General features: G+C 36.2%; 1 protein-coding gene across 1 annotated transcript in view; it reads right to left on the bottom strand.

The window, feature by feature from the left end:
• MALRD1 (MAM and LDL receptor class A domain containing 1) overlaps window positions 1-27,720 on the bottom strand; it is a 792,972-nt gene that overhangs the window by 39,092 nt on the left and 726,160 nt on the right. The gene's annotated exons all lie outside the window — the stretch shown is intronic.

Raw genomic sequence — 27,720 nt, 5'->3', positions numbered from 1 at the left:
TTGATCTCAGTTCAGGTCATGATCTCATGGTTCATGATCTCACGGTTCATGAAATTGAGCCCCATATCAGGCTCTGCACTGACAGCATGGAGCCTACCTGAGCCTCTCTCTCTCAAAATAAATCAATAAATTAAAAATATATATTTATCACCTTCTTGATTTTATTTATAAGATAGGAGCTCAGCTTTCACATTCTCCTTTGTTGTTTTCAAAAGTGTGACTTGATTTTTGCAATCCCTATCAAAATAACACCAGCATTCTTCACGGAGCTAGCATAAACAGCCCTAAAATTTGTATGGAACCAGAAAAGAACCTGAATAGCTAAAGCAATCCCAAAAAAGAAAACCGAAGCTGGAGGCATCACAATCCCAGACTTGAAGATGTATTACAAAGCTGTAATCATCAAGACAGTATGGTACTGGCACAAAAACAGACACTCAGATCAGTGGAACAGAATAGAGATCCAAGAAATGGACCCATAAACATATGGCCAACTAATCTTTGACAAAGCAGGAAAGAATATCCAATGGAACAAAGTCTCTTCAGCAAATGGTGCTGGGAAAACTGGACAGTGATATGCAGAAAAATGAACCTGAACCACTTTCTTACACCATACACAAAAATAAACTCAAAATGGATGAAAGACCTAAACATAGACAAGATGCCATAAAAATTCTAGAGGAGAAATCAGACAAAACCTCTTTGATTCAGCCACAGCAACTTCTTACTCAACATGTCTCCAGAGGCAAGAGAAACCAAAGCAAAAATGACCTATTGGGACTTTATCAAAATAAAAAGCTTCTGCACAGCGAAGGAAACAATCAGGAAAACTAAAAGGCAAGTGACAAAATGGGAGAAGATATTTGCAAACGACATATCAGATAAAGGGTTAGTATCCAAAATCTATAAAGAACTTATCAAACTCAACACCCAAAACAAAAATAATCCAGTGAAGAAATGGGCAAAAAATGAATAGACACTTCCAAAGAAGACATCCAAATGGCAAACAGACACATGAAAAGATGCTCAACATCACTCATCATAGGGAAATACAAAGTAAAACCACAACGAGATACCATTTACTCCAGTGAAAATGGCTAAAATTAACAACTCAGGCAATGACAGATGTTGGCGAGGATGCGGAGAAAGAGGATCTCTTTTGCACTGCTGGTGGGAATGCAAACTGGTGCAGCCACTCTGGAAAACAGTATGGAAGGTCCTCAAAAAATTAAAAATAGAACTACCCTACAACCCAGCAATTGAACTACTAGGTATTTAAGTGATACAGGTGTGCTGTTTTGAAGGGGCACATGCACCCCAATGTTTATAGCAGCACTATCAACAACAGCCAAAGTATGGAAAGAGCCCAAATGTCCATCAGCAGATGAATGGATAAAGATGTGGTATATATAAAGAATGGAGTATCACTCGGCAATCAAAAAGAATGAAATCTTGCCATTTGCAGCTACACGGATGGAACTGGAGGGTATTATACTAAGTGAAATTAGCCAGAGAAAGACAAATATGATGTGACTTCACTAATATGAGGACCCTAAGATACAAAACAGATGAACATAAGGGAAGGGAAGTAAAAATAATATAAGAACAGGGAGGGGGACAAAATATAAAAGACTCTTAAATATGGAGAACAAACACAGGGTTGCTGGAGGGGCTGAGGGAGGGGGATGGGCTAAATGGGTAAGGGGAATTAAGGAATCTAGTCCTGAAATCATTGTTGTACTATATGCTAACTTGGATGTAAATTAAAAACAAAAAAAGTTACTTGATTTTTACCAGTGTCCAATATTACTTTATTGATTTGTCTCAAACCTTAAAGCTAGCACTCTTTTCAGTAGTGAATGGATTTCTGTTTTTCAATACTGATGAGAATATTCAAATTGAAGATTTACATATCAGAGAGAACATTTATCCCAAAAATCAGGATGATCCTCCAAGTATATAGATTTGAAATCAGGTAAATAATCTCATTGGATATACCTATACTACTACTAGGATTTAATTAACTTTGCTTTATTTAGGGATGTCATAATGAAACCTAGAACACTGGGAGTATTTCTTTTATGGGTGGCTTTCTGAATGTTCAGAAATGGGATTAGTTTGTACATCAAAGGGAAATAAGGTTTATTCTTAAGCAGTAAGTATGTCATTTTTTTTTTTTCTGGTATAAGTGTGTTTGCATGGAAGTGTGAAAACTTACTCATTTTTTCCCAAAAATATCAGAATAGAAATGATTATTTGTATTTATGTTTGGTTGAATTTTCTGCCAAGTTCATGGTACATGCCACAAAACAGGATTAAAAAGTAGCTTTTGAATGTTTTGTGCTTTAAAGCTGTGTGTTACAAGCAATGCTTCTTCAGTACACAGTTATTGTATTTTCCCTCAATCTTTTTGAATTTGAAAATTTGAATGCTTTTTAATGTTTATTTATTTGGAGAGAGAGCAAGCTGGGGAGGGTAAAAGAGAGAGGGAGGCAGAGGATCCTGAGCAGGCTCCTTGCTGTCAGCACAGAGCTCGATATGGGGCTCAAACTCATGAACCATGAGATTATGACCTGGGCCAATACCAAGAGTTGGACACTTAACCAACTGAGCCACCCAGGCGCCCCTAGAATTTGAAGGCTTAATGGCAATTCCTTCACAAAAGCAGTAGCTTCTTTAAATATAGAAAGCTTACTGATTCAAGAAAGTCCATAAGAATGCCATTTTTCCTTCACAGAACTAGAATAATACTAAAATATATATGAAACCACAAGAGACCCTGAATGTCCAAAGTAGTCTTAGAAAAGAACAATGCTGCAGGTATCACAATCCCAGATTTCAAGATGTACTACAAAGAAGCAGTAATCAAAACAGTATGGTACTGGCACAAAAATACGTAGATGAATGGAAAAGAATAGACAGCCCAGAAATAAATCCATGCTTATGTGGTCAAGAAGTCTTTGAAAAAGGAGGCAAGAATGTACATGCAGAAAAGACAGTCTCTTCAATAAATGGTGCTGGGAAAACTGAACAGTTAAAAGCAAAAGAATGAAATTGAACACTTTCTTACACCATACACAAAAATAAACTCAAAATGGATTAAAGACCTAGATGTGAGACCTGAAACCATAAAACTCCTTGAGGAAAACATAAGCAATAATTTCTTTGCATTGACCTTAGCAACATTCTTCTGGATAAATCTCCTCAGGCAAGGGAAACAAAAGCAAAATTAAACTATTGGGACTATACCAAAATTAAAAAGCTTTTGCTCCGCAAAGGAAACCATCAACAAAAGGGCAAGTTACTGAGTGGGAGAAGAAATTTGCAAATGATACATCTGACAAGTGTCTGCTTGAATGTGTCTATTAAGATAAATTCCAGTGGGAAGTACCTTGGAATACCAGTTTAAAAAATACTGGAGAGACTTCTGGGTAAGATGGCAGTAGGAAAACCCTAAGCTCACTTCATCCCACAGATACATGTAGGTAACAACCATATCAATGTAAATAACCCAGAGAATGACCCAAAGACTGTCAGAACAGACTCTCCACAGCTAAATGTAGAGAAAAGGTCATTTGGAAGAGGGTAGGAAGGGCAGAGATCAGGTTGGAAGCCAAACTGATCCATGAATGTATGTGGGAGGGATGGATGCAGGTGTGGAGAGGGGAGAGGAACACAACAGACACCCAGACAGGGGACCTTCACTGGGAAGAGGAATCCATTTAAAATTTGGCTTTGAAAACTAGATAGGCTTAACTTCATGAGTTTTTTAACGATCACTGGGGCTCGACATCTGAAACTTTAAAAATCATTTTGTTTTGGGGCACCTGGATGGCTCAATTGGTTAAGTGTCTAAGTCTTGATTTTGGCTCAGGTCATGATGTTACAGTTTGTGAGATCAAGTGCCACATAGGGCTCTGCGTGACAATGCAGAGCCTGCTTGGGATTCCCTCTCCCTCCCCCCCCCCCCCCCGCCCCACCTCACTCACACTTTCTCTCCAAAGTAAATAAATTTAAAATAAGTAAATAAATTAGTGGGTTTGGCTTTGGGAGAGCCAGAGGGCTATAGGAAACTCAGTCCCTGCCCTTAAAGGGATGGCATAACAACCTCCCTGAGATACAACATAGAAGCAGCAATTTGAAAAACACTGGGATATATGGGAAGGAGATTTGTTTACTAATCTCAGAACATTTGCTGGAGGGACAGGGATCTGGGAGGCTACTCCAAAAACAAAAGAACTGGTGGCACCATTTCCTTGTACCATCCCCTGCCTAGATAACAGTGATACCTCCATGAACCAGCACAGCTTGAACACTCACGACCTAGTTAGTGGCTCTACCCCCACCCACTCAGCAGTTTCCAAAGCAGCCACAGGTCCCCTCCCACAGCTGACCAGTGCTAACCTTGCTAATACCACTTACCTTGTCCCTGCATTTTTCTCTGCACCCACCTCCTCCCTCCAAACTGGTGTTGGCAGGAGTTTCCAAAGCAATTTCAGGTCTCCTCCTACAGCCAACTTGTAAAACCTTGTTAACACTGATGTCCCTCCCTTCACACTGTGTTCTCCTGTGGACCTGCCCCTTTCAACATGCACTTGACTGGAGTCCATCCAAAGCTGTACCAAAGCGTGCACTGTGCAAGCAGCACAGACAGGTACCAGCACCACTTCAAAGTCCTGCACTGTGGGGAGGGAAAAAGAAAACAAAACATACCAGTTCTGTGGTCACAGCCGTAGGCTGGGGGCAGACATCTGCTCTGGATTCAGGCTCTGCCCACCAATGAAAGCTGCTGTGGGGACAGCACCAGGGTGATACCACAGCTCTGGCAAATGCCCAGTCTGATCCAACTGAAGCCCAAGGAGACCCTAGACTGGCCCTTAAACAGAAGGATCAACTCCTGTCCATAGCAAGAAAAGAGAACCATTGCAGGCAACTGGAATGAAGGTAAATGTGGTTCAGACATATTGGTAGGATGCATATAACATATCAGATACACTTCTGAAGCATCAGGTTCTTATGAATGGGGGACATTGTACTATAAAGCTCTATAGGGGTTCTTTTTAATAATGCCAGTACTTTCAAGAGAAGGAGATATATCTGAATTTTCTAACACATAGAAACAGACTCAAAGTGAGTTAGACAAAATGAGAGAAATATGTCCCATATGAAAGAACTGAACAAAATCTCAGCAAGAGAGCTAAACGAAATGGAGATAATATGCCTCATAAAGAATTCAGAATAATGGCCATAAAGATACTAAACTTGAGGAAAGAGTAGAGAATCTCAGTGCCACCTTCAGCAAAGGGATAGAAAACATAAAAGAACCAATGAGAGATGAATTAATATGTGAAATTAAAAATACACCTGAGAGAATAAATTGTAGACTAGTAGAAGCAAAATAATGGATTAGCGAGCTGGAAGACAGAGTAATAGAAAGCAATGAAGCTGGGGCGCCTGGGTGGCGCAGTCGGTTAAGCGTCCGACTTCAGCCAGGTCACGATCTCGAGGTCCGTGAGTTCGAGCCCCGCATCGGGCTCTGGGCTGATGGCTCAGGGCCTGGAGCCTGTTTCCTATTCTGTGTCTCCCTCTCTCTCTGCCCCTCCCCCGTTCATGCTCTGTCTCTGTCCCAAAAATAAATAAACGTTGAAAAAAAAAAAAGAAAGAAAGCAATGAAGCTGAACAAGAGAAAAAAAGTGAGATAGATTAAGGGAACTCAGCAACACCATCACGTGTAATACTATTCACATTATTGAGATCCTAGAATAAAAAGAGAAAAGGGAGAAGAACATCTATATAAATAAGTAATAGCTGAAAACTTCCCTAATCTGGGGAAGGAAACAGAAAACCAGATCCAGGAGGCACAGAGAACCTGCAACAAAATTAACCCAAGGAGCTTCACATCAAGATACATAATAAACTGGCAAAAGTAGTGATAAAGAAAATTCTAAAAGCAGCAAGAGAAAAGAAAATAGGTACCTACAAAGGAAACCCCATAAGCTATCAGATGACTTTTTAGCAGAAATTTTGCAGGCCAGAAGGGATGTGGCATATTCAAAGTGCTGAAAGGAAAAAACAACAACAACAACAAAAAACCAACCCCTAAAACCAAGAATACTTTAACCATCAGGGCTATCACGCACAGTAGATGAAGAGTTTTCCAGACAAACAAAAGTTAAAGGAGTTCATGAACACTAAACCAGTTTTACAAGATATATTAAATTCGGACTCTTTGAGTTGAAAAGAAAGACCATAAGCAGCAGTTAGAAAAGTAGAAAGCACAAAAGCAATAAAATTAAGTATATTAATAAAAATCCATCAATGGATTCACATAATGAAAGAATGTAAAGCATGAATGACACCATATACCTAAAATGTGTGGAGGAGATGAGTAAAAAGTTAGTGCTTTTACAATGGGTTCAAACCTAAAGTGACCATCAACTGAATACAGTCTGCTATATGCATCAGTGTTATATATAAACCTATTGGTAAACACAAATCAAAAACTGGTTATAGATACATGAGTAAAGATAAAGGAATCCAAACAAACAACTAAAGAAAGCCAGCAAAGCATGAGAGAAGATAGCAAGAGAAGGAACAGAGGAAGAACTATAAAACAACCATAAAACAAGTAACAGAAGGGTAATAAGTACCTATCAGTAATTACTTTGAATGTAAATGGACTAAATGCTCCAATCAAAACACACAAGTTTGACAGAATGGATAAAAAAGCAAGACCCATCTATATGCTGCATACAGGATACTCAATTCAGACCTAAAGACGCATGCACATTGAAAGTGAAGGAATGGGAAAGCTTTTGTCATGCAAAATGTGAATGAAAAGAAATCTGGGATAGCAATACTTATATCAGAGAAAACTGACTATAAAATAAAGATTGCAACAAAAGACAAAAAAGGATAGTACGTAAGGGGAAAAATCCAACAAGAAGATATAATGATTGTAAATATTTATGCACCCAACATGAAAGCACCCATATATTTAAAGCAGCTATTAACACAAAGGAAGTAATGAATAGTACAATAATAATAAGGCACTTTAACACCCCACTTGTATCAATGGACAGATCATCCAGACAGAAAATCAGCAAGGAAATGGTGGCTTTTAATGACACACTGGACTAGATGGATCTAACAAATATACTCAGAACATCCCATGTTAAAACAGAAGAAAACACATTCTTTCAAGGGCAGATTTCCAGAATAGATCCCTTGTTAAGCCACGAAACAAGTCTCAACAAATTCAAGAAAGTGAAGTCACACCATGTGAAATTTGGACCACAACAATATTAAAGTAGAAATGGACACCAAGAAGAAAATCTGAAAAGAACACAAATACATGGGGTTTAAATAACATACTACTAAACAATTAATGGGTAAACCAAAGGGCAAAGAGCAAATAAAAAAAAATACATGGAAACAAATGAAAATGAAACACAGTGGTCCAAAATCTTTGGGCACAGCAAAAGTTGTTTTCAGAGAAAGGCCTACCTCAAGAAGCAAAAAGAATCTCAAACAACCTAACCTTATTTCTAATAGATCTAGAAAAAGAACAAAGAAAACACAACTAGTAGAAGGAAGGAAATAACAAAGATTAGAACAGAATTTTTAAAAAATAGAATCTAAAAAACAAAAATAATAGAACAGATCAATGAAACCAGCATCTGATTTCTCAAAAAGATCAATAAAATTGATAAACCATTATTAGCCAATCTAATCAAAAAGAGAGGGAGAACTCAAGCAATATCAGAAATGAAAGAGGAAAATTAACCAATATGACAGAAGCACTAAGGATTATAAGAATATTTGTTATGAAAAATTATTTGCCAACAAATTGGTCTACATAGAAGGAACAGATGAATTCCTAGAAACAAATAACCTCCCCAAAATGAATCAGGATAGTCCAAGACCAGATGGCTTCAAAGGTAAATTCTGTCAAACATTTATAGTAATGTTAATACCTAGTCTTCTAAAACTATTTCAAAAATAGAAGAGGAAGGAAACCTTTCAAATTAATTCTATAAGGCCAGTATTACCCTGATATCAGATAAAGACACTATAAAGACACAGATCTACAGGTCCACATTTCTGATAAACAAAGATGCAAAAATCCTCAACAAAATACTTCCAAAGTGAATCCAACAATACATTAAAAAAATCATTCACCACAATCAAATGGGATTTATTTTGGGGATGCAAGGATGATTCATAATTCACCAATGTGATACATCACATCAGCAAGAGAATGGTTAAAAACCATATGCGCATCTCAACAGAGGCAGAAAAATCATTTGACCAAGTACAACATTCATGATAAAAGTGCTCAACCATCTACATTTAGAGGGAATATATCTGAACATAACATAATAAAGATCATATGTAAAAACACCCACAGCTAACATTATACTCAGTGGTGAAAACCAGAGCTTTTCTCCTAGGATCAGGAACAGAACACATCATCAGTTTTATACAACATGGTAGTGGAAGTCCAAGCCCAGCAATCAGATAAGAAAAAGAAATAAAAGGCATTCATATTGGTAAGGAAGAATTAAAACTTTCACTATTTTCAGATGACATGATAGTATCCACAGAAAGTCCTGAAGATTCCACCCAAAAAAAAAAAAACCCTAGAACTGATAATTGAGTTCTGTAAGGTCAGTGGATACAAAATCAATAAGCAGTAATCTGTTGCATTTCTACACGCTAGTAATGAAGTAGCAAAGAGAAATTAAGAATACAATCCCATTTACAATTACACCAAAAATAATAAAATACCTAGAAAGAAGCTTAACTAATGAGGTGAAATATTTGTACTTTGTTTTTGTTGTTTGGTTGTTCATAAGTAACCTCTACACCAAACATGGGGCTTGAACTTACAACCTTGAGATCAAGAGTCACATACTCTACCACCTGAGCCAGTCAGGTGCCACCTGAACTTTGCAAGCTATTAACACTTTGATGAAAGAAATTGATGATGACACAAACAAGTGGAATGCTATTCCATGATCATGGATTGGGAGAACATTCTACCCAAAGCAATATACAGATTTAATGCAATCCCTCTGAAAATACCAACATCATTTTTCACACAACTAGGACAAACAATCCTAAAATTTGTGTTGAACCACAAAAGACCCTAAATAGAGTGACCTTGAGAAAGAAAAAACAAACAAAAAAACACTGGAGGTATCACAATTACAAATTTCAAGATATACTACAAAGGTGTAGTAATCTAAACAGATACATAGATCAGTGTAACAGAATAGAGAGCCCAAAAATAAACCCACAGTTATATGGTGAATTAATCTCTAACAAAGGAGGCAATAATATGTAATGGGAAAAAGAAGTCTTTCAACAAATGATGCTAGGAAAACTGGACCACTTTCTTATAGCATACATAAAAATAAAGTCAAAATAGATTAAGGACCTAAATTTTAGACTTGAAACCATAAGATTCATAAAGAAAACAATGACAGTGGTTTCTTTCACATTGGTCATTGAGTCTTTTGTAGGTAAAGTGCAGGCAAGGGAAACAAAACGAAAAATAAGCTACTGGGATTACATTAAAATAGAAAGCTTCTATAAAGCAAAGGAAACCCAATGAAACAAAAAGGCAACCTACTGAATGGAAGATGAAATTTACAAATGATCTATCTGATAAAAGGTTAGTATCCAAAATATATAAATAACTTCTACAACTCAACACCAAAACCACAATAATCCAGTTTAAAGGTGGGGAGAAGACATTAACAGACATTTCTTCAAAAAAGACATACAGGCAGTCCATGGACACATGAAAAGATACACAGCATCACTAATCATCAGGGAAATGCAAATGAAAACCACAATGAGGTATCACCTCACACTTGTCAGAATGGCCAAAATAAAAAAAAATACAAGAAATAGTTGGCAAGGATGTGGAGAAAAAGGAACTCCTGTGCACTGTTGATGGGAATGCAGATTGGTTCAACCACTATGAAAAACAGTATGGCGTTTCTTCAAAAAATTAAAAATAGAATTACCATAGGATCCAATAATCTTACTACTGATTATTTACCCAAAGAATATGAAAACACTAATTTGAAAAGATATAGGCACCCCTATGTTTACTGTAGCATTATTTACAATAGCCAAATTATGGAAACAACCCAATTGTCCATCCATAGATGAATGGATAAACAAGATACATATGCACACACAGGAACATTACTCAGCCTTAAGAAAGAATGAAATCTTGCCATTTGCAACAACATGTATGTACCTCGAGGGAATAATGCTAACTGAAATAAGACAGAGGAAGAAAAATATCATATGATTGCATTCATGTGGCATTTGAAAAACAAAACAAAGGAATAAAGGAAAAAGACAAAAACAGACTCTTAAATGAGGAGAAGCAACTGGTGGTTGTTTACTAGAGGGAAGTGTGTGGGAAGGATACAGAAATTGGTGAAGGGAATTATTTGTGCCCTTATCATGATAGGCACCGAATAATGTATAGAATTGTTGAATCACTCTATTGTACAACTGAAACTAATATAACAGTATACATTCACTGTACTGGGAATTAAAAAAAAGGGAGAAAACACAAACCATATGGGGAAGTACTATGCATCCTCCCTGTGCACCTCCTACCTATCTATATCTCTTTTATATTTAGCTATGCATATGTATTTATAGATTTATATATATATAACCTGGTGGTGAACAAATGGGAATATTGCATGGCCTCTTCTTTGACGTTTCTTTGAGGAGTTTATACTGAAAAAATTTTGATGTTAATTCTTTTTCAGAAACAGGTATAAATGTGATGGATAAAAGGAAAAATAAAAACAGATTCAGTTGAAAGCTTACCTATGAAAATAACAGGAAATAATCTTCCTTTCAGTAAGTACATAAATATATCACTGAATTTTTTTGTTTATTTACTTATTTATTACTAAAGATCAATTTTGTTAAAGTATAGGTCAAAGTCATGTAATCATCTCAGCTAATATGAGAGAAGTAATGGGAAGGAATGTAGTTTAAGGGTCAAAATTAGTTTCAAAATTAGTTTCAAAATATGCTGAATTTTGTCACCTTTGCCAAAGGAATTTTGAATTTAAAAAGTATGAATGAAATTTTGATTTAGGCACTTACACTACAAAATCCTTCAAAGAAGATGATTATATTACAGGAAATTGAGTACACTACTACAGAAAAGTCTCACTTGTCTGCCATCCTGAAACAAATTATCTTCTATGCATGTTTTCAGCAGGGCTTATCTTCTGTAAATATTGATAGATTTCAATTAATTTTGAAATAGTAAAAATTACTGGAAATTAAAAATTATATCATGAAGTATAATCTAATCAATAAGTGTGAATATAAATGAAGTAAAAATTATAATCTTGACACCCAAGTGATTCTTAAATGATTACTTTTTTCTCAATTGATATTTCTCAGATTAAAAATGATACATGCTTCAAGTCTTAAATGAAGTTATGCACAAACATGTTAAAACATTAATCATCCCCATATGCACTTTCATCCTCCTGATGTAATATAATATAAACAGCCAGATATGCCTCCTTCCACTTCTTTCACTTTGTCGTAGAACACACACATGCATTGTGTATATATGGGTGTTGGTGTGTGTGTGTGTGTGTATGTGTCCATTGTAAGAGAAACATCTACATCTCTCTTTAAATAGCTTTTACTTTGAACAATTGGTGAACTTTTTTGAGGTCAGGTGTCTATATAAACAACCCATATAGACATGTAATTTTCAGAAATTAGCATATTATATATACATTTTTAGTTCCATCTTTCTCTTATTCTTGTCCTTCCCTCTTCACCCCAATATATTGGATGGATGAAAAGGAGGAGAAAGTAGAAAAATAATTGTTGGGCTACAGAAAGAGGCAGGTAAGAATATTTAACATTTTCATCTATTTTTATCCTAATCCTCTTCCACAGGTTATTCAGTGTTCAAAGTAATTACAGCTGTCTAAACCCTAGACTGTTTAAAAACATCCTTGAAAGGGGTAGGTAGGTCCTCAACCCTTGCAATGAAGCGGTGAGGCCAGCAGTAATGGGATACAAGAATAGCACACTGAAGTTCCATCCATCCTTTGAGCAACAACAATGAAACTAATATACTCCCCCCAATCCACCCCTTGGGACTATGAGCTGGAGGGGAAACCAGAAAATTATGTCTGCTGTAACTACAATTTGGTGGATTCTTTTCCTCCAAGGTAACCATAAATGTCTATTAAAAATCATTAAGGTGTTTTCAAAGGAAAAGGGTAGTCTTTTTCTCTATTATTTTTCATATGCAGTCTTGGTGGCGAAAGATATCATAATCAACTTCATTTTTGCTTAGCAAATAAGCAGTATCAGAATAAATGAAAATTAAGAAAATTTGTAATCCTGAAGAGAGAATGCAAAAATTGTTCCCTTTAGTACTAGCATGTTGGGTGTTTTTAGACTTGTTGGGGGTAAAGGTTCTTGTGAGGAGAAATAGGGTAGGGGAAGTACATGAGGTAATGAACAGAACTTGGTGAGCTGTGGCTTTGTGAATGCCAACCAGAGACTGTGAGTGTGCATTCTAGACACATGTATACGGAGCTGGGTGGCCATTAATGTAGGGTAGGTGTGGAGACTGCTGCAGATTGTCTAATGCCACCAGTGAGGTACCTAAAAGAATGGGGTAATGAGATTCACCTTATTTGCTTGACAATTAAGGACCAGAATCATCCTTTCTAGGTAATCTTCTGGCTATTTTAGGACTAAACAAGGATGAATGCAATTGTGGTTTTTACCTCATATAATCCAAAAGGATCCATGAAGACCGTGAACATTATATAATACTTGTGTTAAGACTGAAATGCATCAATCTGAATTAGAATGCTTTTTTTGTTTTAATGTCAAGAAGAATGAAAATAAATGCTGGACATGATACAGTTATTTTGGAGGGCTGTTATTTTCATAGTCATTAGAGCCAATTTAATCAATAAAATTAATTGTTAAGTTTGAGAAAGGGAAGAAAATCAGTTGTTAATTTATTCAGAAAGCACCCATAAGGAAAAAGTTTATGAGGAAAGTAATTTATTTTAATATAGGGCTATTTTGTCATTTATTTCACATACCTGATGAATATATACTGACATTGGGGTATTTCACTTTTATTTTTGCAACTATGGAATTTCACAGTACTACCCAATTATAGTCCATGTTGTGGCTGCCTTTCCCAGATTCATTTAACCACCCATGCTGTTTCCTTTCCTTCCACCAAATCATAAGCATTTCTGTGGTTAGATTGGGATTGAACCCTCACTTGACCTCTAGGATTATCTCATTCCCATGGTGTAGTGTTTGGATTTAGGACCCTGTCCATCACCAAATGACATTTCTAATCAACAGGGATTGATTCACTAATATGACAAGATAGGAAGACCCTGAATTCATCTCCTTTATATAACACAGCAAATTACAATTATAGAAGAATTCCTGAAGAAGAATGGAGAGCCAACTGAACAGCTTCCACACAAGGAAAAAGAGAAGAGTAAAAAAAGAAAAGCAAGAGAGATGGAGAAATGCCAACAAAGGGAACACCCACCTTTAACACTGCAAACTGCAGTGGGGAGGGATAGTATTGAGGGACACAGGAGAGACTGCTTTGTCCTTAGGCACAGGAAAAAGAAAAAAAAAAGCTGCAACTGGTTTATAAAAGAGCCAACCCTGGAACTCTATCAAATGGAGAAGCTACTAGAACTCTCTGGGTCAAAGGGACTGGAAAATGACATAATTTATGCACCCTCCACACCCCATGTTGAAAGTGCATACTGGAGCAGGGTCAGCACACCCTAACCTGATTGAGCTTCAAACAAGGCCAAGTCCCCTAGGCCACACCAGCTCTGGTTGTGGTGAGGCACAGAAAAAAAAGCCAAAAAAAAAAAAATAAATAAATAAATAAATAAAATAAAAAGAAAAAAAGAAAAAAAAGCCAGGGTTTAAAAGAATAATGAGCCTATAAAAGAGCCAGCCCTAGAACTCAATCAAGTGGAGGAAGCTGCTAAAATTCTCTCCGGGTAGGAGGGGCTGCTGGACACAATCTGTGCTCCCCCTATACCTTGACAGCAGGGACCAGTGGACAACCCAGGCGCCCTAACTGGCCTGGCACCTCAGTGAACCCTGGACCCTTAGCTCACACCAGCTCCAGCTATCCCACAAGAAGGCCACAGGGTGGTACACAGTGGGATACCCCTGGTTAGTGCTTACTACTGATCCAGCCTTTAAGCCAAGGTGACACAGGCACAAAGCACCATGGAACGCTCCAGGCCCACACCACTTTACTTCAGACAGCTTGCTAGGGCACCCCTGGTTCAAAGTGCTCCAGAACCTGCTGTGCTGCCAGGGTGCCCCTGTATAAAGCACCCCAAGAACCCCCGGCCCTTGCCTACATTATTTCCCTTTACCCGGCCAGGGGGTTACTTCCTGTGTGGAGTACATTGGGACACTCCCATCCACAGTGGCCTCAACTCCAATTATATGGCTAGGGCACCACCTGTGCTGAGCATTCAAGGACATTCAGCTTTTACCCACTTCAGGTGGCCGGTCAGGGCACCCTCAGAGTGGAGAGCCCCAGGACAAGGCAGCTTGCAATCACTTCAGCTTCAGCTGTTCTGCCAGGGCAGACTTTGCACAAAGAGCTCAGAGACCACACTGGCCCATACCCACTTTAGATTTAGCTGTCTTGCCAGAGTGCACCCTACACAGAGTGCCCCAGGACCCCCTGTGTGTACCCTGCCTCAGCTCTAGCCACCCACCTCTCCAGGGAACCCTCTGTGTGGACACTCTTGGAACATGCTGGTTTACACCCACTTCACAGCTTTACTTATCCTGCCAAGGCTTCCTCTACATGGAGAGCCTAGAGGCACCCAGCTCGCATCCAGTTTAGCTTTAGCTGTCCTGCCAGGACACCCACAGTTTGGAGAGCCCAGGGACTGCACTGCTCTGTGCCCACTTAAACTTTAGCTGCCATACTAGGATGCTCACTGGGTGGAGAGCTCCAGGATCCCCAGCCCATGCCAGCCACAGTTCTAGCCAACCAGGAAAAGTGACCAAGAATACACAGTCTACATAGGGGATGACCATACACAAGACCATTCCTTTAAGTTCAGAAGTAGCTATTCTACCTAATCCACAGAGAAACAGAAAGTATAGGAAAACAGGAATATTCTGCAAAAGAATAAGACAAAGTTTCAGACAACTAAGTGAAATGGAGATAAGCAATGTACCTGATAAAAAAACTTAAAAGTAATGATTGTAAAAATGCTCACTGGGCTGCAGAGAAGACTGGGAGAAAGACCTTAAATAAAAATTATACACACACACACACACACGTATATAATAACCAATCAGGGGTGCCTGAGTGGCTCAGTTGATTAAGCACTTGACTCTTGATTTTGGCTCAGGTCATGATCTCACGGTTTGTGAGAGTGAGCTCCACATTAGGCTCTGCACTGACCATGCAGAGTTTGCTTGGGATTCTCTCTGTCCCTCTCTGCCCACCCCCCCACTCTCCCGTACACACATGCACCTTCTCTCAAAATAAACATTAAAAAAAAACAATCATAGTAGAAGAATATAAAAAAAAATATTCTGTGGGGCATATGGGTGGTTCAATTAAGTGCCCTGACTTCAGTTTGGATATCTCATGGTTCTTTGGCTAGAGCCCTGTGTTGGGCTTTGTGGAGTTGCTTGGGATTCTCTGTCTCCCTCTCTCTCTGCCCCTCCCTACTCTCAAAAATAAACATTAAAAAAAATCCTCTAGAGGGAATCAACAGATTAGTGGATGCAGAAGAATGTATCAGTTGTCTGGAAGACAAATAAATGGAAAGCACTCAAGCTGGACAGCAAAGAGAAAATCATTTTAAAACATTAGGAATGGTTAAGGGATCTCTTGGACAACATCAAATGAACAAACATTTGCATTCTAGGGGTCCAAGAACAAGAGAGGAAGAGGCAGAAAACTTATCTGAAGAAATAACTGAGTTGGTCTAACCTGGGGAAAGAAATAGACATCCAAGTTCAAAAAGCACAGAATTCCAAATAGATGAATACAAGGAAATCCACACCACAACACATATTAAAATGTCAAAGGCTAAAGTTAGAGAATTTTAAAGGCAGCAATATAGAAGCAAAAAGTTACATATAAGGGAAACCCAAGTAAGGTTCCCAGCTGATTTTTCAGCGGAAAACCTTCGCAGGAAGAAAGTGACATGATATATTCAAAGGCCTGAAAGGAAAAACCTACAACAAAGACTACTGGACCCAGAAAGGCTTCATTCCGATACGAAGAAGAAAGAGTTTCCTAAACAAAAAAGTGAAAGAGTTTATCATCCGTAAACAAGCCTCACAAGAAATGTTAAAGGGACTTCTTTAAGTGGAAAATAAATGGTCATAATCAGATATAAGAAAGTTATGAATAAAAAGATGTAAAGTATAATAACATATACATCAAATGTGGAGGAGAGTGTAAAAATAAGAGGCTTTTTTTCAGAATGTTTTTGAGCTTAAATGATCATATATTTAATACAGACTGCTATATTCTTGGGGTGTTATATATGTACCTCATGTTAACCACAAACCCTAAACCTGTAATAGACATACACACAGACCAGAAAGCCACACATAAACACTACAGAAACCCACCAATCACAAAGAAAAGAGAACACATGAATAGAAAGGAACAGAAAACTATAAATATCATTAGAAAACAAAGTGGCAATAAGTACATACTTAACAATAATTACTTTAAATGGCCTAAACGTTCTAACCAAAAAACACGTTGACAGAATGATTATTAGAGGAAAAAAAAAAGACACATCTATATGTTGCTTATAAGAGACTCACCTCAGACCTAAAGACACAAGTGGACTGAAATTGAAGGGATAGAGAAATATTTACCATGCAAGTGGGAGGGAATAAAAGCCAGTATAGCAGTATTTATATCAGGGAAAATAGACTTTGAAACAAAGACTGTAACAAGGGACAAAGGCATTACATAATGATAAAGGGATCAATCCAGGAAGAGGATATAACAGTTGTAAATATCTATGCACCCAAACATGGAGCACCTAAACATAAAGCAAATATTAATGGACATAAAGAGAAAAATTTAGAGTAATACAATATTAGTAGAGGACTTTAATACTTCATTTACATCAGTGGATAGATTACGCAGAAAGTCAATATAAATGTCTGATGCTTTAGACCAGATGGACACAACACACACACACACACACACACACACACACACACAGAACACACATACACATACACACAGAACATTTCATCCAAAAACAACAGGATTCTTTTCAAGGGTACATGGAACATTCTGCAAAATAGATCACATGTGAGGCCACAAAACAAGGCTCAACAAATTAAGAAGATTGTAATAATCCCATGCATCTTTGCCACCACAATTGTATGAACGTAGAAATAAATCACAAGGAAAAAGAAAAAACACATGGAAGCCAAACAACGTGACACTAAACAACCAATGACTCTTTGGAGACAACAAAGAATCCAAGAGGAAATTAAAAAAAAAATACATTAAGACAAATGTAAATTAAAACACGATGGTACAAAATTGTTGGGACAGAGTGAAAACAGTTCTAAGAAGGAATATATATATTAATACAGGCCTAACTCAAGAAACAAAAAAAAAAGCTCAAATAACAATCTAACCTTATACCTAAAGGAACTAAAAAAGAAGAAGAAATGAAGCCCAAGGTGAAAGACAGAAATAATAAAAATCAGAGCAAAAATAAATGATATGGAGACTAAAATTAAAAAAAAAAAACCAGCAGCTAGTTCTTTGAAAAGATAAATAAAATTGATCAACTTTTATCTAGACTCATTAAGAAAAAGGAGAGAAAGGACCCAAATAAAATAAGAAATGGAGGAGGAGAAGTAATAACTGACACCACAGAAATACAAAGGATTAAAAGAGAATACTATGAAAAATTATATGCCAACAAATTAGATAACCTAGAAGAAATGTGCAAACTTCTAGAAAATACAAACTTCCAATACTAAACCATGGAGAAATAGAAAATCTGAGAAGACTGATTACTAGTAATAAAATTGAATAAATAATCAAAAACTGTCAACAAGCAAAAGTCCAGGATCAGATATCTTCACAGATGAATTCTACCAACCATTTAAAGAGGTGTTAACCAAAACTGAAAAGTCACTACAAAAATGAAAATTACAGACCAATCTCTCTGATAAACATAGATGGAAAAATGCTCAATAAAATATTATCACACCACATTTAAAAATAAATTAAAAATACTATTTGCCACAATCAAGTGGGATTTATCTTTCAGATGCAAGGATGTATCAGTAGTCACAAATAAATCAACATGATATACCATAGCAACAAAACAAAGGATAAAAATCATATGATTTCAATAGATGCAGAAAAAATATTTTACAAAATTCAATATCCATTCATGATAAAGATTCAACAAAGTGGCAATGAGGAAACATACCTCAATATAATATTTCATATATGAAAAACAATAGCTAACATCCTACCCAATGTGAAAAACTGAGAGATTGTCTCTAAGATCAGGAACAAGACAACGATCATTCTTACCAGTTTTGATCCACAAAGTACTGGAAATCATAGCCATGGAAATCAGACAAGAGAACTAAACAAAAGGCATCCATACTGGTAAAGAAGAAGTAAAACTGTCACTATTTGTAGATGGCATGGTACTATTCATAGATAACCCTAAGGACTCCACCAAAAAATTACTAGAAGTGGGGCGCTTGGGTGGCTCAGTTGGTTAAGCATCTGACTCTTAGTTTTGTCTCTGGTCATGATCTCATGGTTCGTGACACTGAGACCTGCATCAGCACAGAGCCTGCTTGGGATTCTCTCTCTCCCTCTCTCTGCCCCTCCCACACTCATGTTTATGTTCTCTCTGTATATATATGAGTAAATATTTAAAAATTTACTAGAACTAATAAGTGAATCAATGAAGTTTCAGAAATAAGTACAGTTTTTACATACTAACAAAGTAGCAGAAAGATAAAAAAAAAAATTACAGTTGCACCAAAATCATGAACATATCTAGAAATGAATTTAACCAAGGAGGTAAAAGACCTATACTCTGAAAACAATAAAATAGTCATGAAAACAACGAAGATGACGCACACAAGTGGAAAAACATTCCATGCTCATGAATTGCAAGAATAATTTTGTTAAAATGTCCATCCTATGGAAAGCAATCTATAGATTTAATGCAGTCCCTATCAAAATATCAATAGTATTTTTCACAGAACTAGAACAAATGATCCTGAAATTTGTATGGAACCACAAAAGACCCCAAATAGAGCAATCTTGAAAAAGAACAAAGGTGGGGGTGTCATAATCCCAGATTTCAAGATACATTACAGAGTTGTGCTAATCAGAACAGTGTGGTACTGGCACAAAAATAGATACATAGATCAATGGAACAGAATAGGGAGCTCAGAAATAAACCCAAATTTACATGGTCAATTAGTTTATGAAAAAAAGAGGCAAGAATGTACAATGAGATAAAGAGAGTGTTTTCAATAAATGGTGCTGAGAATACTGGACAGATACATGGAAAAAAGTGAAACTCGGCTACTTTTTTACACCATACACAAAAATAAACTCAACCTGGATTAAAGATCTAAATGTGATACTTGAAGTCTTTATGAAGAGAATATAGGCATAAATTTTTCTGACATTGACTATAGCAACATTTTTCTAGATAAGTCTGAGGCAAGGGAAAGAAAAGCAAAAATAAACTATTGAGACTGTGTCAAAGTAAAAAGCTTTTGCACAGCAAAAGAAATCAAAAAGGCAGCCTTCTGAATGGGAGAAGATATTTGGAAATGATATAATGCATAAGGGGTTAATATCAAAATATATAATTTATACAACTCAACACCCAAAAATCCAATTAAAAAATGAGCAGAGGACCTGAAGAGACAGTCTTCCAAAGAAGACATACAGATGGCCAAAAGACACATGAAAAGATGCTCAACCTCATGAGGGAAATGCAAATCAAAACCACAATGAAATACCACTTCACACCTGTCACAATGGCTAAAATTAAAAAGAAATAATAACTGCTGGCAAGGATGTGGAGAAAAAGGAACCTTTATGCATTATTGGTGGGAATGTAAGTTGGTGCAGCTAATGTGGGAAATAGTGTGGAGGTTTCTTAAAACATTAAAAATAGAAATGCCATATGATCAAGTAATTTCGCTACTGGGTATTTACCCAAAATACATGATAATACTAATTTGAAAAGATATATGCACCTCTTTGTTCATTACAGCATTATTCACAATACTGAATTATAGAAGCAATCTTGTGTCCATTGAGAAATGAATGGATAAAAAAGATGTGATGTATACACAGACACAGGAATTTCATGCAGCCATATAAAAGGATGAAATCTTCCATTTGACATAACATGGATAGGCCTCGGGTGTTTTATGCTAAGCACAGTAAGTCAGACTGAGAAAGACAAATACCATATGATTTCATTTACATGTGGAATCTAAAAAAGGAAACTAATAGAACAAATGGATGGTTGACAGAGGATAGCAGTTGTGGAGGGATGGGCAAAATAGATTAAGGAGGGTGAGCACTATAGACTTCCAGGTATGGAATGAGTAAGTCACAGGAATAAAAACCATAACATTTGGAATATAGTCAGTGATCCTGTAATTGCATAGTCAGGTGACAGATAGTAGCTGCACTTGTGAATGTAGCATAACATATAGAGAAGTTGAGTCACTGTGTTGTATACCTGATACTAATGTACTAATGTAGCATTGTATGTTAGCTGTTTAAAAAAAAAAATAAAATAGGGATTCATTCAGACACAGACATACATTTTTCCAGAATCAATTTTGTCAGGTGTACATTTTGTTGGATAATTGTGGTAAAAGACAACCTCTTTCCAACTCTGATATGCAGAAGGAAGCATGTATCCCTGTTAAGCTCAGGAAGTACTCTTGTTACCATTTTGGTACAAAAGCCAGCCTGAAGATAAAATAATAGGAAGACAGAGACTGGGGAATCACTGAGAAATGGAGGAAAAACCTTAATGGCATTGCAAACATCTCAGTCAGTTCATCTTTCAAGAATGCTGCTCTACATTTAGACTTCTTTTGTTACACAAATTAGTAAGCGTTCTTTATTATTTATGTCAGTTTGATTTGGGTCTTCTATTATAAGCACACATAGAACTTTAATTTTTCTGCTTTTCCATTTCGATCTCTAAAGTTTTCTTCATTAAATCAATATTGATTTAGTGATTTAATCAATGATTTAATATTGATAAGATATTTATTGAATGTCTACTATGTACAGGGTACTTGACTGGATATGTAAAGAATGGAGAAGATGTGTTTGAGAATTTATAGTGTCATAAATTTAAAGAAATAAAATAATTTAAAAATTAAGACAAAGTAAAAAATATATATGACTATAAGAAATCTTTTAAAAAAAACTTCTAAAAATAAATAAATAAATAAATTTAAAAAAAACTGCTGAAGGAGAGAATGAAAGAATTGCTTAAAGAATCTTTATTTTCTCAGACCCAGAAAATTTAAAATGTGCTATCTCAACTAGACTTTTATGGAATAGGTGATATATTTATTCCAAAAATGAAGTGCCTATATATGTATTATATAACTGTCTCAGAAAAACTGGTTATGTAATATATACATAAATCATCTATACTCATGGGATCTGAAGAGATATGTTCAAATTGTGTTCAAATTGTTAATGGGATCCTAAACTAACCTAGATTTCCCAATTCTTTATTGCAGTATATTTTTTCAGCTAGACTTACTCTAATCTTACAGTTTTTTTAATAATATAGAAAGAAAATCCCTTCAGAAGCAGCATGCATTTTGGATATATTCCAGATTAGATTTATAGCATAATAGCATGAGACTTTTTTTTCTGTTTATTAGGCATTTCTGTCATAACATCATGTATATTAAATTCATGTTTATATTTTTGTTTGTTTATAGAAACATGTTTAATTCTACATTTACATTCCATGCTTCAGAAAACTCTAATATACAAAGCCCAAAAGGAATTATGTATTGAATGCCTGCCATATGCTAAAAATTTCTAAATACTCTAATATCTTATTTCTAATACAGTAATATTACTAGATAGGAGTTATTTCCCCATTTGATAGTTGAGTAAATAAAGGCACAGAGAGGTTGAGTAGAAAGTCACCCAGAGGTATATTCTGAGTTTTATATTATGTCTCTGGCTTATCAGGATATTCTCTGTTCACTGCCTGGCTTTCCTTCCCATTATTCTTCCTGAAGTTTATAATGGTGGTTAACCTGACAATTTTTGCCTGCTAGGACAGAAACACTAGGAGAAATTTATTTGTCTTAATGGTCTGAAAATGTCCATTTTCACATTACGGCTCACTCTGGAAGCATCTCTAGGTGTAGAGGGCACAGATGTGGCTCAGGAAAAGAAAGTAAATAATAATATCAGGGCAAATGGATTTGAGGCTAGACTGTGCCACTTTGGTTTTGGAAGAGTCAGATAATTTCAGTTTCCTGTTGTAAGCAATAAAAATTACAACTCACCTCATAGAATGTAGATGAAAATTAAATAAAACAGTGACAAGACAGCATACTGTTAACTGTAAAGTGTTATCTATGCCAAGTTGTTCGACACCCAGTCTTCTACTTTCTAGTATATATCATGGTCACGTCTGTCCCTGCTGATTTTATGCCCACATGCCCTAAACAGATTGGTCCTTCACATACCTGCCCTATTTCCCATTGTTGCCTGAGCATCAGTTAAGAATTAGGAAACAGGGAAAAGCCTTTGCCACAGACTCTGTTTTTGTGGCTTATTAATTATGCCATTTTTTTACACATGAATATGCCTAAAGATTCTTCATCCCATACAAGGGAAGAAAAAGCAAGTGTTGAAGATGCTCACTGCCTGCCATGCTCATTCCTCTTCCCAATACCCCCCTGTGGTTTCTACCCATTAGAGTACTGCAGGCAAGGAGAGAGGAATGCTATCTCAATGTAGCATGAAAGCATCAGCTCAAACCAAGTGTTTTCTGGGTCATGTGCTGAGCCTGTGTCAGCAGAAGGGGAATGGGACAGTTGAGGTACATCCTTAAAAGACTTCCTTATTACCATGGGTGAATTCATTTTAATAGAAAACAACAACAACAAAAAAGGAAAAGCCACTAAATAATCTCTGAGCCACAACGCTCTGAAATTCCACATTGAGCACTGGTGATTAATTTGTTTGGACTAATTTCCTCTTGATTAATTAGCTCCAGCATATTTTAACCATTAAGTATTAGGTAGAGTCCACCTGAAACAGAAAGATAAATGTCCCACCCCATTCATGCATAAGGGCCTGTTTTCTTAGCACAAACAGGAGAGAAGGAGAAATAAAATATAATGAGACTCTTTCAGTCAGAGCCAACACCTTACTCTTCTCTAAATTCGAACAGGTCTTCTGCTATTAATAGGTTATAACCAAGGAGTTACGAAACAACTTACTTCTCGGTCTGTTTGGTAACACCCATTCATCACTCACTAACACCTGAAAAAAGCTCTTTCCATCCTTATTTGTGTGCCAGGCCTAGCTTAAATGTCTCATTGCCAGGGAAAACAAATGAGGACCTATACATTTTCTAAGCATGTGTTCATGGCATAATTTGGTGGGAACTGGCAGAGGCTTTACTCTGTTTTTTTTAAACTATTTGCATTGTTCTGATAAGTATAAAGTAATAAAAAGACAAATCAAGTGCTAATGTAGAGGCACAGTAATTTCATAAAATTGTAGATACTGCATATTCAAATTTAGAGGAGATTATACATATAAATTAGCTGATGTGATCTAGTATTTTTCACTGATTCAGGATAAGGGGGAGAATGCATTTGACGGCATTTTTCCTAACAATTATGAAACTAAAGGGAATCTTAATCTGATTCTGAAATAGGACTTTCAAAGCATCAGAGATAAGAATTTTATGCTAAAAAATATGTATAAACACAATTTTTGAATTCCCATATCCATTTGTCCACGTCATCATCTCAGTCACAAAAATTCCATAAAATTACTTCCTGAATGTCTAATGTATGGCCTCCTGCCCCATTCTTCTCCGACCATGTGGCCAAAGTCACTCATCACACTAGTAACAGGTTCGTAACTGGATGCCTTGCCTTCAGACTGATGTCACATTGTATAATTTTACTAGTTTAAGCCCTTTACCACTTTCTCATGATTTTCAGAATCCTGTCCAGATAAAGCAGTTTTACACAGAGGCTCATATCTGATACGACCTCTTGATAGCACAGCTGGTTTGATTTCAATTCTCCTTTTGCTCATCAAACCTTTACTCTAATTTGAAACCCCTTCACCTGAGAGATATAATCTTCCACACTTCTAGGACTTGCCATGACATCTATTCTTATTGGCCAAGATGGCTTCACTCCTTATCAATCTGGCTAATTTATATTTACCAATAAGGCCATAGACCAAACAGCATTTACCCTTGAAGAGCTTCTTTTGTGCCCTGAGTTAAGTGTACCATCTTTGGTCCCATGGTACCCTGCAAACTCCTATGACAGCACTTACCATACAGTGCTGCAATTGTCCATTTTCTTATAAATGCTAAATTATTGAAGGGAAGTACTGTACCTGTTACACTCTTGTATAGTTAGCACAATTCTTCTCATAGATATTTGCTGAAAATATTCCTTACAGTCATCATAATAGTAGTTAACATGTGGATAATGTGTTACAGTGATCAAAGTACTTTTATTTTCACATGCATTATCTTGTTGGATCATTGGAACAGTTATTTACAACTTGTAGATGCATCAAAATTACCTGGAAGTTTTGTTACATCGCAGATTGTATCCCCAATTTACAAAAGAAACTGAAGCTCAGAGAGCAATGACTTTGTAAGTGGTGAATTTGGTTCCTGGGTACTGCTTAGGTTGTGATCTGGTCATTGTTCCATATGAACATTTGTGAAACACTTACTATATTCCATTTCCTCATAAAAAGCAGTATATATAATATCAGATTCTGTCCTTAGGGGAGAAAAATTGGATAATGCAAATGACATTCTCCTGTGTGACTTCTGTTGCAATTCCACTTCAGCTGGTAGTCAAGTGGTAGAGGGTTGCAAATGTAGGAAGGAAGCACCTTAATTATTTCAAATTATAGCACCACAGAAAACCCTAATTGCTTCAGAGTAAATACTCTAAATAAAAACCAAACAGATAAGAAGTGTTCTTTGGTTTTTCTTTTGTTCAAACAGATTGGTGTTTGGTGTTATAGCTAATGTAATACAAAAAAAGAAAAATCCTCAAGTTGATGTTTTGAGTTTTCCACTTCTACTTATTTTTTTCTTCATCTGTTATGAAGTAATATTTCCCTGGAGTTGAATGGAAGGGGGGAAAAAAGGAAGAAAATAGCAAGGAAACTAGATAATTCACAAACTGGGCAACTGAAAGTGGGTTACAAATCAATAGAAAGTAGTCTTGTTCTAAGATGAAGAAGGTTAAAGATGTTATTTTGGTTTTTTTTTTCCTGTGGAATATAGTACTAGCAAGACATAGGTTTTTGAAAATTTTCTCTGTCATCATACAGAGTATGAAAGAATTTTTCTGTAAAACACAGGTTGTAATTTAGGTCCAGCAAGATCATCTTCATGGTTCTTATCCTTCACACTGAAATACCCACAGACACACAAGCACAAATGGTAGGGCTCAAAATTGGGAAGAAAAGGCAATGGGTTGTTGGGCTCTAGAAAGAACTTCCACTAACCACAGTATCCTTAAAGGCCAGGTTTAGCATCCATGGGTGTCTAAGACTCACGGTGACCTTTTGGTAAAGTAACAAGGCCCTTTATTTGCTCAGTACAAAACAAAGAATCTTCTAATGGCTTTCCATCAAACTGAGAGAAAAGACTACACTCTGTACTCTTTATTCACTAAGTCGTTCTTGAGTGTCTTCTGTTTGCTAGGCCTTTTCTAAGTGCATCACTGTCTATTAAATCCCATGCTTTCTGGCCTATAAACTCACTCACTTACAATATGGTAATGTTCTTCCCTAAACACACTAAGTTTGTTCTTGTCTCAGAGACTTCATGTTTTCTGCTTCGTCTGATGGGTAAGCAGCTTGCCCAAATTATGGACTAGCTTAAATTTTCATGGAATTATGTTCTTGGCTCACATTATACTCTCTCAGAAAGGCCTTAATCAACAAGTCTATCTAATATACACCACTGCCATCATTCCTACCCCATGCCTTTCCAGTAATCTGCTTACCTTAATTAATTTTCATCATTACATTTGTTACTACCTCAATTTTATGCACACACACATGTACATCTATATGTAAACATTTAAAATGTATTTGTAAGTATTTGGAAATACAGATTATATATAATATATATGAAAATTAAATTTATATATTATGTTAAATTATATGAATAGAAGCTTGAAAATCTCAATGAATGATTTTGCAATAACATAAATTATAAAATTAATGTTAGCGGTAAAAACTCAGAGTTCAATAACACTTAACACATGATACTGAAAAAGTCTTAAAAATTGTTTCAAGATGAGGCCATTTTGCAGTTTTGTTCTATCAACGTTTCAGGAAAAGGTAATTCTCATGCTTTACATGCTGTTTCAGAATATAAAAATCTACCCAAATTACTTCATAGAGCAAATGTTTGCCTGATAACAGAACCTCAAGAAATAATTTTTCTCAGAAGAAAAACTAAGAACAATGTCACTTATAGATGTCAAAATCCTAAATAAATTCCCAGAAATCTAAATACACTGTGCTATAAGGTTTAGTAAAAATTGCCTCTTCCCTGGGTTAAGCAGTTATAATCCATGAAGAATAGACAAATCAATCTGTATAGGGAGCAGGAGGCATTGTGGGTTAGTAGGATAAATATAGCAGAAAACCCACTATTCTATGTTACCAGGAGATTCCTTTCAATAATGTTTCCATCTTGAAGTCACTTTACTGAATATTCTCAGGTTCTAAGTGAATAAATAATCTTTGTGTTATACAAATTCTCCTAAATATATAAAGTTGGTAATAGCATTAAACTATTTTATTATTAATGAAAAATCCTTTAACGTATTTCTTGGGCTTACATCAATTTCTTGGTGAATTCTCTCAAATTTCTTAATAAACAGATAATTCCCAGATTGTATAAACCCTTCTAAACATATGAAAAGATGAAGGTTATTTAGTTTGTTTCATAAAGCTACATGTATCTGGTATATAAATAACATCTAGCATATCCATAAAAGCATAGATCGATCTCACTCAAAGATGCAAAATACAGGAAAAAAATTCTATTAAGGAGTCTAAACAGTGGACAGCTGTGTGTGTGTGTGTGTATGTGTATAATTCCACTGTTTATAAATATGGTAGAGTATATGATGATCTTTTAGGACTACACATTCTTGGAGAAAATGAAGAATGGTAGTCCTTAATGTGTAGCTCTGGTGTTGATGGAACTTTAGGTAACCAGCTGGAGTTGGCACAGATACAGAATCTCTGAATAAGAATTGGGCGGTGTGCCCACATACAGAAGCCCAGGACCAGATGGCTTCACAAGT

Source organism: Prionailurus bengalensis, chromosome B4 (genome assembly GCF_016509475.1).
Source record: "Prionailurus bengalensis isolate Pbe53 chromosome B4, Fcat_Pben_1.1_paternal_pri, whole genome shotgun sequence".
Lineage (NCBI taxonomy): Eukaryota > Metazoa > Chordata > Mammalia > Carnivora > Felidae > Prionailurus > Prionailurus bengalensis.
The sequence above is the reverse complement of the archived record's forward strand: the minus strand, read 5'-3'. Positions and strand labels throughout refer to the sequence as shown.